Below are 15,519 nucleotides of genomic sequence, written 5' to 3'. Positions count from 1 at the left end.
CCAATACTGTAAGTTAACAAAGATAACAAGCTCAGGAAGAAAGGCAAAGATCAGTGCCACTCTAAAGACATAAAGGTAGCTGTGATGGGAAACAATTTCATGTGGAATTTCTGGTAAGCTCCACTAGAAAAATCACAACGAAGTTCATCAGCATTTTGGAATAAGATCATGCTATTCGCAGGAGGGAATCACCAATCTTCTCAAAACATTTCCAGGCTTACTACTGGGTCTGATAGAGTTAGGCTCTCTGACCATGGAATATCACATGACCACATGGTCCATCATTTATAAAAGGGCTGTCCATGATAAGCTGGTTTTTCTATTTTAAACCAACTTTGTTTTTTGGCTGAGCTGGGTCTTTGTTACTGCATGTGGGCTTTCTCTAGTTGCGATGTGTGAGGGCTATTCTTCATTGCAGTGCATGGCCTTCTCATTGCTGCGGCTTTTCTTGTTGTGGGGCATAGGCTCTAGGTTCATGGGCTACAATAGTTGCAGCAGGCAGGCTCAGTAGTTGCAGCTCATGGGCTCTAGAGTACAGGCTTGGTGGTTGTGGCCCACAGCCTTAGTTGCCCCGAGGCATGTGGGGTCTTCTCAGACCAGAGCTAGAACTCGTGTCCCTGCATAGCAGGCAGATTCTTATCCACTGAGCCACCAGGGAAATCCAAGCTGGGTTTTCTTGAACTCAGAAAGTCATAAGAGTAAGAGTCCTGCAATATTCCATCATGAGCAGCTCTCTCTTATTAGAATGTCCATCCAGGATTCTGCACATGCAGGGCTGCGCAGCACAAATAACCTGCTTTAGCAGGTGGCCCTAGCTACCCAGGTCGTGCAGTGGTAAAGAATCCGCCTGCCAATGCAGGAGATGCAAAAGATACAGATTCAATTCCTGGGTCAGAAAGATTCCCTGGAGTAGGAAATAGCAACTCACTCCAGTATTCTTGTCTGGGAAATTCCGTGGACTGAGAAGCCTAGAGGGATACAGTCCATGGGGTCTCAAAGAATCTGACAGGACTGAGCATACGCAGACAAACAGCAGGTGACCCAGATCCATAGGCATCTACAACAGTTACATTCATGCCTCTCTCTCAGTTCACACCTACAGCATTTTGATTAGCTGATGAAGAAGGAAAAAGTCTTAGTTTGGTTTATGGGTGGGTAATCGTTGGGAAGATCCCCTAGAGAAGGGAAAGGCTACCCACTCCAGTATTCTGGCCTGGAGAATTCCAAGGACTGTACAGTCCATGGGGTCTCAAAGAGTCGGACACGACTGAGCAAGTTTCACTTTTCAATCTCTATGTTTAATCTGAAAGTGGACCACTGCTTACTATAGTCCCATTCAGTTGTGGCCATAAAAGCTGGTGACCAGTGAAAATTCTCTCAAGGACAGAGCTTCAGGCATCAACCCAGGACTTACTTTATATATGAAGGGAAATGGCCCAAATTAATGCTATATATGGACTATATATGGACTGTTGCTCAGCTAATGAACTCCTTATTGCCAAATTCAGACTAAAATTAAAGAAAGTTGGGAAAACCACTAGATCATTCAGCTTTGACCTAAATCAAATCCCTTACGATTACACAGTGGAAGTGAGAAATAGATTTAAGGGACTATTCTGATAGACAGAGTGCCTGATGAACTATGGACAGAGGTTCATGACATTGTACAGGAGAGAGGAATCAAGACCATCACCAAAAAAAGAAATGCAAAAAAGCAAAATGGCTGTCTGAGGAGGCCTTACAAATAGCTGTGAAAAGAGAAGCAAAAAGCAAAGGAGAAAAGGAAAGATATACCCATTTGAATCCAGAGTTCCAAAGAATACCAAGGAAAGATAAAAAAGCTTTCCTTAGTGATCAGTGCAAAAAAATAAAGGAAAACAATAGAATGGGAAAGACTAGTGATCTCTTCAAGAAAATCAGAGATACCAAGGGAAAATTTCATGCAAAGGTGGGCTCGATAAAGGACAGAAATGGTATGGACCTAGCAGAAGCAGAAGATATTAAGAAGAGGTGGCAAGAATACACAGAAGAACTATACAAAAAAGATCTTCACAACCCAGATAATCACAATGGTGTGATCACCCACCTAGATCCAGACATCTTGGAATATGAAGTCAAGTGGGCCTTAGGAAGCATCACTATGAACAAAGCTAGTGGAGGTGATGGCATTCCAGTTGAGCTATTTCAAATCCTGAAAGATGATGTTGTGAAAGTGCTGCACTCAAGATGCCAGCAAATTTGGAAAACTCAGCAGTGGCCACAGGATTGGAAAAGGTAAGTTTTCATTTCAATCCCAAAGAAAGGCAATGCCAAAGAATGCACAAGCTACAGCACAATTGCACTCATCTCATATGCTAGTAAAGAATGCTCATTATTCTCCATGCCAGGCTTCAACAATACGTGAACTGTGAACTTCCAGATGTTCAAGCTGGATTTAGAAAAGGCAGAGGAATGAGAGATCAAATTGCCAACCTCCGCTGGATCATGGAAAAAGCAATAGAGTTCCCCAAAAACTTTATTGACTATGCCAAAGTCTTTGACTGTGTGGATCACAACAAACTGTGGAAAATTCTGAAAGAGATGGGAATACCAGACCACCTGACCTGCCTCTTGAGAAATCTGTATGCAGGTCAGGAAGCAACAGTTGGAACTGGACATGAAACAACAGACTGGTTCCAAATAGGAAAAGGAGTACATGAAGACTGTATACTGTCACCCTGCTTATTTAACTTCTATGCAGAATACATCATGACAAACACTGGGCTGGATGAAGCACAAGCTGGAATCAAGATTGCCAGGAAAATATCAATAACCTCAGATATGTAGATGACACCACTCTTACGGCAGAAAGTGAAGAAGAACTAAAGAACCTCTTGATAAAAGTGAAAGAGGAGAGTGAAAAAGTTGGCTTAAAACTCAGCATTCAGAAAACTAAGATCATGGCATTTGGTCCCATCACTTCATGGCAAATTGATGGGGAAATAGTAGCAGACTTTTTTTTGGATGGGCAGGCTCCAAAATCACTGCAGATGGTGACTGCAGCCATGAAATTAAAAGATGCTTACTTCTTGGAAGGAAAGTTATAACCAACCTAGACAGCATATTAAAAAGCAGAGACATTACTTTGCCAACAAAGGTTCATCTAGGCTATGGTTTTCCCAGTAGTCATGTATGGATGTGAGAGTTGGACTGTGAAGAAAGCTGAGCACTGAAGAATTGATGCTTTCAAACTGTGGTGTTGGAGAAGGCTCTTGAGAGTCCCTTAGACTGCAAGGAGATCCAACCAGTCCATCCTAAAGGAGATCAGTCTTGAGTTCATTGGAAGATCATTTTGTTGGAAGGACTGATGTTGAAGATGAAACCCCAATACTTTGGCCACCTGATGCGAAGAGCTGATTCATTGGAAAAGACTCTGATGCTGGGAGGGATTGGGGGTAGGAGGAGAAGGGGACCACAGAGGATGAGATAGTTGGATGGCATTGGTGTGGCTTCTTGATGAGAAATTGTAAGGAGAAAAATGGAAACTTTGAGGGATCAGAAGTCTGAGGAAAAGGCCTGATGATGGGCCTGTCATAGTGACAGGTCCATGTATAACTTGTTACGCCTACCAGGGAGCATTTACCGTGAAAGAGGCTCCAAACAGCTAGACAGACAGAATGACTCTCTGCTACTGGCAGACATGTGACAGCCAGCCTGCTATCAGTAGCTGCAGTGCTGGCACAAACAGAGCATGAACAGGGTATTCATGGTGTCAGGATAGACACTAGGCATGGGTCCACCCAATGTCATGGCCTTGCCATGACTATGGCTGACCTTTCTACCTATTGCTGTCAGATGTCCAACCAGACAGCAACAAAGACCAATACTAAGACTTGATATGGTACCATCTCTAAGGGATACCAACAAGATACTTGGTGCCAACTCAGTTATCTCCTGGAAAATGTAGCAATTTATCTTTACTAGAATCAGGATATTTTCTAGGTATCAGATTGAATTCTCCATTTATAGGACCTCAGCCATCTCCAATATTTACATAATGTTTGATTCACATACATGGTATTACACCTGACAATGTTTCAGACCAAGGACAACTTAAAAGCAAAAGAGGTTTGGCAGAGGACTTATAACAAAAGAATACACTATTCCTATAACAGACCATACCACTGAAAAGCTACCAGACCTTTAGAGTAATAGAACTGCCTTTTGAAGTTATAGCTGAAACCTAAGCTTGAAGATAATACTCTTCAAAGATGGGGTGTCATCCTCTAGGACATAGGACACATCCTAAATTAGTGATCATTATACAGTGCTATGTTCCTAGGGGATAAAAGATGTGAAGATAGTGAGTAGCCCCTTTTACTATCAGTCCTACAGAGCCCCTTGAAGAATTTGTGCCTCTGACTCTATAATGACAAACTTTGCAGGTCTAAAATTTCTGTTATCAAAGATGAATGCTTTTACCAATAACACTTTTAAGTTCTGTTTTCAGTCAACTAGCATTTCAGATTCCTTGTGCCAAAAGGCCTGAAAACAAGTTACCATCCTGGCTGAGATAATGGACCATGATGATGATGAGTCTATGATACTGCCATTACATATTAGGGGAGGCAAAAATACCTCTGGCAGCCTGGAGATCCACCATGGTGTTTCTTGTTATTCCTTACCCAATTCTGACTGTAAATTGTCAAGTACTGACACCACAGTTTGAGAAGGGCATGGTGATCAGAGGATCAGAACTTTTAGGAATGAGGGCTTGGATTTCCTCATGACGTAAACCAACTGGACCAGGGGATGTGCTATTTGAGATGGAAGGGAATCTAGAAGGGATAGTAAAGAAAGGAGATGAGTATCAGTTGTGTTCCCAAGACCAGCTTCAGTGGTGAGGGCTGTAGCTGTTTCCACCTAACCTCCCTCTTATACATCAGTCCTGTCTGACTCTTGCGACCCCATGAACTGTAGCCCACCAGGGTCCTCTGTCCATGGAATTCTCCAGGCAAGAATACTGAAGTGGGTTGCCATTTCCTTCTCCAAGAGATTCCCTGACCTGGGAATCGAACCCAGGTCTCATGCATTGCAGGCAGACTCTTTACTGACTGAGCTATAAGGAAAGCACATACATCAACCCAGAATCCTAGAAAAGATTATTTTAGATGGTGAGCTTATGTGAAACAAGAGGATCTCAATTTTGCAAGTTCTGAACTATATCTGTGGATACTGCACTCTGAAATCCAGATTCCCATGTCAGGATCAATGCCCTCCTTTCCCTAGCTATTATGAGTGTGGTTGATTTTGTTATAGAGCTAAGTTCTTTTCTAGGAATTGCCTCAATGGAAGGGAGCTGCACTGCCCAATGTTAGGACCTATCCCCCCTGGCTACCCACATCTAGTGACTGCTTCATGTTGGCTGGTGATGGTGGTGGTATGTTAAAAGTAAATTTGGGTGACCTCTGAAGAGCCATTCAAGATTCAGGGTTCCGTGTGGGATTTGCTGAGGCTCTCATGCAATCTTTTTCAACTTCTCCCTCTCTCCAACCCTGCTTCTGTTATTCCTTACTGATGCTAATCCAAGGTTACTCTCTAATGAACTCCTGCATAAAAATCTGTCTCAATCTGTTTCTTGGAGAACCTAACCTAAGATACAGGATTCATGTTACAAACTTGTTTAAGAACTAGTTTAAGACTTGGTTTATATCACCAGCTGTTTTCAAATTTACAAGGGTACCTGCAGCATCTAATAGTTTTTATTTTTTGCATTTCATGACAGCATTTAAAACTCCAGACTTTGTACTATTTTAAAAGGTAGGAGTGGGGGTACTAGGGATACATGCTATAAAATCTTTTCTCGAACAAGGCCAGCATGGATTCTCCTCACATCAATGCAAGACAGAAAATGCGTAAAAGCAGCTCATGCTATCCCAATTCACTAAACAAAGTAAAACTATTTTTACAACTTTTAAACACAGACACTAACTAGAAGTTAGTTCAAATGTAGCAATAAAATACAAGTATTTCCAGATTGAAACACAACAATGATGAAGACATTTAAAAAATGCCTTTTCTTTTGATAATCTATTTTTTAAACTTTGGATATTGGGACAAACCATCTGCTAACTGTGTGGACATAAAATTCTTACTACTGATATTTGAACTGTGTGGAACATTTACTAGAGGAACTAATCTTTCAGGGATCAAAGAGTGAAGATAAATATTAAAGATGAAGGTAGAGAGGTTAGGTGGTTGAGGTCCTACGGGATAGTTCCTAAGTACATTTGTGCTTTAGTTTTGCTAGTTCTTTGTCTTAAGAGAAGATCAGCAACAATCAAAACTGTAAGAAATCCACGAATGAACAGATTTCTCACCTTCCCATGTGGGAAGGGTGAGAATGGCTGGGAAAGCACGCAAAACACAGCTCTCTAGCTCATTACCTACAGATAACTGACTTCAATCTTCTGGCAGGGTTTGTCCTATCCCAGGTTCCATCTGACCCCAAGGACTCCAGTAGACTTCATAATTCCCATATGGTTTTATCTTTCTCCACTTCCTAGAGCTCATATTCCTCAAACACAGAAGAATAAAATGTAACTACCATCAGTGGCCTGCCATTCAAATGAGCCTAGCCTCATTACTTGGAAATATGTCTTCCTTTTCTTTCTGGACTGAAATTAATTTGAACTTGGTCAAACTATGTCAAGAAAAATTTTAAAAATAAATAAGTATAGTCCTACTGAGAAATAACTAACAATTGCATATACAAGAGACGATGAGCCCTTTCTTTTTACATTGGGAATCTATGTTTCATGGAAATTCTGAGACTCATTTTAAGGATTAAAATAAATTGGGAATTTTGCCAGTTCCATTTGTTGCTGTCTTCTTGTGCTAGGAAAAACTGCACGTTCTGAGGAAAGTCCATGCTGTTCCTATATCCTGGTTGCTAAGGTGATTGGGGAGGATGAAAACACATTGGCAACTCACTGTTAATTTGTTTACAAAAGAATATGAATGAGTTTCACCTCCTGCAGTCAGGAGCACTTTAGCTTCTGCCTAACTCTTTGAATCCAACTATAGGGGGCAAGGTCATTCTCAACCAAACTGCTTGCAAATTAAGTAAAAACTCCTTCAGTTGTTGTTAAGATACAATTACTCTCAGCAGCCATGTATGCAATCTGTTAAATAGTCCCAATTAACTAACTATTTAGAGCACAAAGTGAAAAACAGAATATATGTGAAACTAAGTGGGAAAAAAGATCTTTCACTCCCCAAATTAAATGTACCTTGCTTTTCAGAGCAAGCACCTTAACCCCCAGTGTATCAAAATGGTTTGGCAAAACAGTGACTTGCAGGGTTTTGTGTGTGTGTGTGTGAATATGTAGAGTAATACATTGTTATTTGTTTGAATAATCAGTTATTACTTTATATAACTGTGTCCTTTTGGACAGGGGTGGGGAATGGGACAGAGACAGTGGTGACTGTCTTTGTTTGTATAAATAATAAATAAGGAATTAAAATAATGGCCATTGTTTTCCTGCTAATGGGCTCTGTTTTATTGCTTTGTATACTTCCTCTCAAAGCCTAGGCTCATCTTTGATCATGACTGCATCAGAAGCAAGACTAATCATGGATCACTGATTCTGCTTTTTGCAATAGCTGGTAAAAAGAATCTTAATGTGATGTAATAAATAAAATTCATACCATGCTACAGGAGAATATTATTTATGACAGGTAATATAGTGAAATGATTATGAACATAAACTCCAGTGCTCAACTGCCGAGGGATACTACTTGCTATTTCATGATCTAGGGGCAAACACCTTAACTCTATGTCCTGTTACATCCTCTGTAAAACAGGAAAAATGAAAGTAACTGAATTATAAATGAGTGAATTTCATGTTAATATAAATTAAATGGAGAGTGAACATTGTGATGATATTTGTTATTTTTAATATATATGTAATATTTTGAATTCTTCAATTAGTATATAGAGAAAATTACCAAACACTTTGAATTCTAGAACTGGAAAGTGTTTTTCTTCATATGAGAAAACTGAAATTTTATATGGCTTTAACACAAATTTCTACCAAGACCTTTTGTTTCCCATCTCTTTAACTGTAAATTGACTTCTCAAATCATTTGATTTGCTAGAAGTTGAGCTAGAAGAAAGTATGGGAAACCCCTAAACCATTCAGGTATGACCTAAATCAAATCCCTTATGATTATACAGTGGAAGTGACAAATAGATTCAAGGAATTAGATCTGATAGAGTGCCTGAAGAACTATGGACAGAGGTTCGTGACATTGTACAAGGGTCAGTGATCAAGACCATGCCCAAGAAAAAGAAATGCAAAAAGGCAAAATTGTTGTCTGATGAGGCCTTACAAATAGCTGAGAAAAGAAGAGAAATTAAAGGCAGGAGAAAAGGAAAGATATACTCTTTTTGAATGCAGAGTTCCAAAGACTAGCAAGGAGAGATAAGAAAGACTTCCTCAGTGATCAATGCCAAGAAATAAAGGAAAATGATAGACTGGAAAAGACTAGAGAGTGCTTCAAGAAAATCAGAGGCACCAAGGGAACATTTCATGCAAAGATGGGCTTGATAAAGGACTGAAATGGTAGGGACCTAAAGAAGCAGAAGATATTAAGAAGAGGTGGCAAGAATACACAGAACTGTACAAAAAAGATCTTTATGACCAAGACAACCAGAATGGTGTGATCACTCACCTAGAGCCAGACATCTTGGAATATGAAGTCAAGTGGGCCTCAGGAAGCATCACTATAAACAAAGCTGGTAGAGGTGATGGAACTCCAGCTGAGCTATTTCAAATCCTAAAAGATGATGCTGTGAAAGTGTTGCACTCAATATGCCAGCATATTTAGAAAACTCAGCAGTGGCCTGGACTGGAAAAGGTAAGTTTTCATTTCAATCCCAAAGAAAGGCAATGCCAAAGAATGCTCAAACTACCGCACAATTGTACTCATCTCACACGCTAGCAAAGTAATGCTCAAAATTCTCCAAGCCAGGCTTCAACAGTATGTGAACTGTGAACTTCCAGATGTTCAAGCTGGATTTAGAAAAGGTTGAGGAAGCAGAGATCAAATTGCCAACATCTGCTGGATCATCAAAAAAGCAAGAGAGTTCCAGAAAAACATCTATTTTGCTTTATTGACTATGCCAAAGCCTTTGACTGTGTGGATGACAGCAAACTGTGGAAAATTCTTCAAGAGATGGGAATACCAAACCACCTGACCTGCCTCTTGAGAAATCTGTATTTCTCAGGTCAAGAAGCAACAGTTAGAACTGGACATGGAACAACAGACTTGTTCAAAATCAGGAAAGGAGATGTCAAGGCTGTATATTGTCACCCTGCTTATTTAACTTCTATGAAGAGTACATCATGCAAAATACTGGGCTGGATGAAGCACAAACTGGAATCAAGACTGCTGGGAGAAATATCCATAACCTCAGATAAGCAGATGACACCACTCTTATGGCAGAATGTGAAGAAGAACTAAAGAGCCTCCTGATGAAAGTGAAAGAGGAGAGTGAAAAAGTTGGCTTGAAACTCAACATTCAGAAAACAAAGATCATGGTATCCAGTCCCATCACTTCATGGGAAATAGGTGGGGAAACAGTGGAAACAGTGACAGACTTTATTTTGGGGTCTCCAAAATCACTGCAGATGGTGACCGCAGCCATGAAATTAAAAGATGCTTACTCCTTGGAAGAAAAGCTATGACCAACCTAATAGCATATTAAAAAGCAGAGGCATTGCTTTGCCAACAAAGGTCCACCTAGTCAAAGCTATGGTTTTTTCAGTAGTCATGTATGGATGTGAGAATTAAAGTATAAAGAAAGCTGAGACCAAAGAATTGATGCTTTTGAACTGGGTGTTGGAGAAGACTCTTGAGAGTTCCTTGGACTGCAAGGAGATCCAACCAGTCAATCCTAAAGGAGATCAGTCCTGAATATTCATTGGAAAGACTGATGCTAAAACTGAAATTCCAATACTTTGGCCACCTGTTGCGAAGAACTGACTCATTTAAAAAGACCCTGATCCTGGGAATGATTGAAGGAGGGAGGAGAAGGGGACAAGAGAGGATGAGATGGTTGGATGGCATCACCGATGTGGATAGACATTGAGTTTGAGTAAGCTCTGGGAGTTGGTGATGGACAGGGAAGCCTGGCATGCTGCAGTCGATAGGGTCTCAAAGAGTCAGACACGATTGAGCGAGTGACCTGAACTGAGCTGTTACCCACCTTAGATTAAAAACCTAGGAAAATCCTAATATAGTATGAGTACTTTTCCTGCTCTTACATTTAAGCTATTTTAATTGAGGAAAGGAATACAGATTTATAGACTCCTAGAGTTGAAAGAGGGCTTCCCTGGAGTTGAAAGAAATCTTAAAAGGCAAAACTCTATCCAATACAGTGCTCTCATTCACTCATGTATTTATTCTGTTGACTTTTTTTTTTTTTTTTTTAGTACTCCTTACAGGCAAGGACTGAACCTTATTTTAATTCTCTATGCTTTACCGTTGATATAGTGTCTGCACTGAGGGAATGTTTACTTGGAATGGAATATATTTATTCCTCCATTAAGCACACACTGAGTAGCTAATAAATGCCAACACTTGGATAAGCTATGGTGTTATAAAGATAAATAAAATAGAGTCTCTGGTCATAAGGAGATCATATCATGTTGTAAAAACTAACTAAATATTATGTGTTAAGTGCTAGACCAAGTGGATGGACAGAGTACAACCGCTTGTATATGAACTGCAGTGCTCTCTGTAAACTTTGGAAAGTAGGAATGATGCTCTTGGTCTCACATTTTCTTTCCAACAACCTGGCCTGTACCCCAGCAATGGCCAGCTCTATTCAATACTTTGACCACCTGGTGCAAACAGTCGACTCATTGGAAAAGACCCTGAGCTAGGAAAGATTGAGGGCAGGAGAAGAAGTGGAGGCAGCAGACGAGATAGTTAGATAGCATCACTGACTCAACAGACAGGAGTGTGAACAAACTCCAGAAGAAGGTGAAGGACAAGGAAGCCTGGCCTGCTGCAGTCCACTGGGTCGCAAAACATCAGACATGACCTAGTGACCAAATAACAACAGAGAATAGCAATGAGTAAATATTAAGCTGGAGAAGGCGATGGCACCCCATTCCAGTACTCTTGCCTGGAAAATCCCATGGACGGAGGAGCCTGGCGGGCTGCAGTCCATGGGGTCGCTAAGAGTCAGACACGACTCAGCGACTTCACTTTCACTTTTCACTTTCATGCATTGGAGAAGGAAATGGCACCCCACTCCAGTGTTCTTGCCTGGAGAATCCCAGGGATGGGGGAGCCTGGTGGGCTGCCGTCTATGAGGTCGCACAGAGTCGGACATGACTGAGGCAACACAGCAGCAATTCTTAAGCATGACTTGACGTGTAATGGGGGACTATGAGGACTGTCAACAAGTCCCTGTCTTTTGGAGTTTTAAAATGTCCATTTAATGTGGGTAACAAGAGTCAAAGTGCGGGCTGGACTAAGAAGGAAAGGCTTCCCCATGTTTAGTACACTTGAAACACTGAGACTGTGAGCCTTAGAGAACTGTCCTTCAGCATCAGCCCCTGCCCCTCGGCAGTGTTCCCTCACGGGATGCTTATTCTGGGAAGCTCAGTCGTGGGTAAGGGAGCCCTTTCTATCATCAAAAGTTTCTCATGTTAAATCTTTATATATACCTCCCTGTAATTATCAATCACCAGTGCTATTTCTGCCATCGAAATCGGATGTAAAATAAAGCCCTCTAGTGTATAACATACATTCAAACAAGAGAGGATGTTCTCATTGTTATATCCCTTCATCTTTTTTTTTAAACTTATATTTTGTATTGGGGTATAGCTAATTAACAATGTGATAGCTTCATGTGAGCAGTGAAGGAACTCAGCTATACATATACAGGTATCAATCCCTTCATCTTTTATTAGATTAAATATTCCGTATTTCTTCAGACTTTCCTCTTATTATAATTTCCATAGACTTCATCACTCCCTTTTCTCTTTCAGAAAAAGGGAGTCAGTGAACCTGCTAAAATTGTGAAACCTGGGACTGAACACTCTGAAGGACTCCACACAGTACTGAAACTCCACACAGCTTCATAGGAGGCCCACATTGCATCTTGAAGAACAGAACACAGTTTGCAGAAAGAAAATAGAATCACTCTCAAACTGTGTAATATTTTGTAGATTTTCTATGTTGTTCTTTAAATCACATACATCAAAGGAGTCAAATGACCTTGTTCAGAGCCAGTGGCTCAGAAATACCTGTAATAAGGGAAAGTAACGTTAGTTATTTCTTAATTAAGACTCTTGTAGCATAAGAAGGTGCTGGGAAATTAATTTGACAGGCTAAATTAACGTGCATTACTTTAACAATTAACTCTGATTTATTTTGGAGAAGCTAAGCAAGTATTGATTCATTTCTCCAGCCTTCTATGAGTAATGACATTCAAAGTAAACAACATCAATTATTAAGAATCTGCTTTTGCATGGTAACTAACTTTATATCAAAAGAATAAATGTCAAAACACATTAGATGGGAAGGCTTGAATTGATTTTCTGATAACTTTAAGAAAAATCTCACTAAAAGCTAACTTATTTACAGTACATGTCTTAGTTTCTTTTTATATTATTTTTCAGAGATTTTACACCCACAGCTTTGTACTAGAAGGAAACTCAAGGATCATCTGGTCCAATTCAAATAAATATCAGTATGTGGAGATAAGGAAGTTGTTATAATTGTGAGAGAAGGATATTTAGTAACCAGATTAATTTTTATCACTGGTCAATTATTTATCACTGTTCCAGTTAGCTGGAACAATTAGCACTTAGACATATAATACTTACTACTCAGCCATGATACACTATAATTTGTCACTAAGGGTCTTCCCAAGTAGCTCAGTGGTAAAGAATCTATCTGTCAATGCAGGAGACATGGGTTCGATTCCTGGGCCAGAAAGATCCTATATGCCATGGAATAACTAAGCATGTGCGCCACAACTGCTGAAACCCCAGAGTCCATGTTCAGCAACCCAAGAGAAGCCACCACAATGAGGAGCCCTCACGCTGCAACTAGAAAGAAGACCCTTCTTGCTGCAACTAGAGAAAAATGCACACAGCAAGGAAGACCCAGCACAGTCCTAATTATAAATAAATACATTTATTAAAAAATTAATTGTGGTTAAGGACTAATCCTAGCTGACTTTACTAAGGAGAAGAGTGAGGAGACACACTGATAGGTTAATGGTCTATTTCCTCTCTAGGCAATGTACTGATATTTGCAGTTGAAGGTAAGCTTTATTGGTCACTAAAAATACATCAAAATGATTTGTTGATGTAAAATATGGTGGCAGTGTGGGGTCATAAATGGGGAGTTTTAATTTCCTTTTGTTTGTTGTTTTCTGTGTCATCTAATTTTTTACATTGGATATATTCACAATTTGAAAAATCATATGCATCAATATTTTAGAGAAATATATTGTCTCTGATTCTATGATATAAATAGAAAACTAGGGGGTTACAAATGAGTCCCTATTAAAAGTCCAAGGGGATTATAATTTATTTAAGAACACTTTTTATTTTGGCATTTAACCTTGTGGCCTGGTAAGAGCTACACTAAAGGTGAAGTGGAAGTGAAAGTCACTCAGTTGTGTCTGACTCTTTGTGACTTCATGGACTGTAGCCCACTAGGCACCTCTGTCCATGGAATTCTCCGGGAAGAGAGAGCCCATACTGAAATGGACTACCAGTTCCTTCTCCATACACAGGTGATAGTGCCTATGACACAACCAGAGCCTTTGCTTTGATTTTTCCCTCCGAGATTCAAGTCCTCCCCAGCCCCATTTTTCATCTCCATTTACAAATCAAAGAGATGGAGAAGGGGCAGCAGGCTGCATGCAGTCTTGGTGGCTGTTGGACAGATTTCTTTTCCAGGATGGTGAGAGAGTAAATACAGATGGTTATACACAGAAATATCTGCAACAGTGTTGTGGTAGAATGACTGATTTAATTATTGCTTTTTCCTCTATCTATATGTTCTGATTTTTCCATATGGTAATATTATTTAATCTAAAAGTCAGTGAAAATTTTGTAAGATATGATTGTGAGCAGCAGTGCTATATACTGCTTATTAACTGGCTTTCAAAATAGCTTAATTTTCATTATCTGCAATGTAGGAAGGATGCAGAATTCTAGAAGAGACCAAGATTAGTGATTTGCCTGTGATTACACAGCAAGGAAATGAAAGCACTTTAAAATAATTTTCACTAGAGAAATACCTTTTCCTGACATGTTTGTTTATTTATCTTTAATCTTTTACACATAATCTTAAAAAAGATGATGCAAGTCCATAAGAAATGGAAAGAGAAAGCCTGGAAACACTTAGCATTTAAGAATAAAATGTATTACACTGGATTTTTCCCCCTCAAAGCCCAACACTTGCTCCTTTTTTTCCTCTCATAAATATCCAATGCTACAGTCTTTAGAAGAAATGAATTTGGAGCAGTAAGATTTGAGGGATTGAAAACGTATTTTGCAATTTATAGTATAAACAAAGTCAATATTGACAAATGCTCAGCACCGGAAAACACAGAGCAAAGAATGACTTTAGGAAGGAATAAAATTAGGCGGCTTGAAGAATATTCCTTCTTCTGGTTTTGATCTGTAAACTGATCTAAAGTTTTGTTTTTTTGTTTTTTTTTTTTAATAGGTAAGTTGAGCCTATCTACATTTATTGATATGGTGAAAGTTTTGTCTTTGTAACATCAAATTATGTTTACTATGTGACTTTCATTCAGTTCAGTTGCTCAGTCGTGCCCAACTCTTTGCGACCCCATGGACTGCGGCACTCCAGGCTTCCCTGTCCATCACCAATACTGGGAGCTTGCTCAAACTCATGCTCATCGAGTTGGTTATACCATCCAACCATCTCATCCTCTGTCGTTCCCTTCTCTTCCTGCCTTCAGTCTCTCTCAGCATCAGGGTCTTTTCCAGTTCTTCACATCAGGTGGCCAAAGTATTGGAGTGTCAGCTTCAGCATCAGTCCTTCCAATGAATATTCAGGACTGATTTCCTTCAGAATGGACTGGTTGGATCTCCTTGCAGTCCAAGAGACTCTCAAGAGTCTTCTGAAACACCACAGTTCAAAAGCATCAATTTTTCTCTGCTCAGCTTTCCTTATAGTCCAACTCTCACATCCATACATGACTACTGGAAAAACCATAGCCTTGACTAGATGGACCTTTGTTGACAAAGTTATGTCTCTGCTTTTGAATATGCTGTCTAGGTGGGTCATAGCTTTTCTTCCAAGGAGCAAGTGTCTTTTAATTTCATGGCTGCAATCACCATATGCAGTGATTTTGGAGCCCAGAAAAATAAAGTCTGACACTGTTTCCACTGTTTCCCCATCTATTTGCCATGAAGTGATAGGACCGGATGTCATGATCTTAGTTTTCTGAATGTTGAGTTTTAAGCCAACTTT

The sequence above is a fragment of the Capra hircus genome, chromosome 1, assembly GCF_001704415.2.
Source record: "Capra hircus breed San Clemente chromosome 1, ASM170441v1, whole genome shotgun sequence".
In the NCBI taxonomy this organism is placed as follows: domain Eukaryota; kingdom Metazoa; phylum Chordata; class Mammalia; order Artiodactyla; family Bovidae; genus Capra; species Capra hircus.
Note: the sequence above shows the minus strand (reverse complement) of the source record.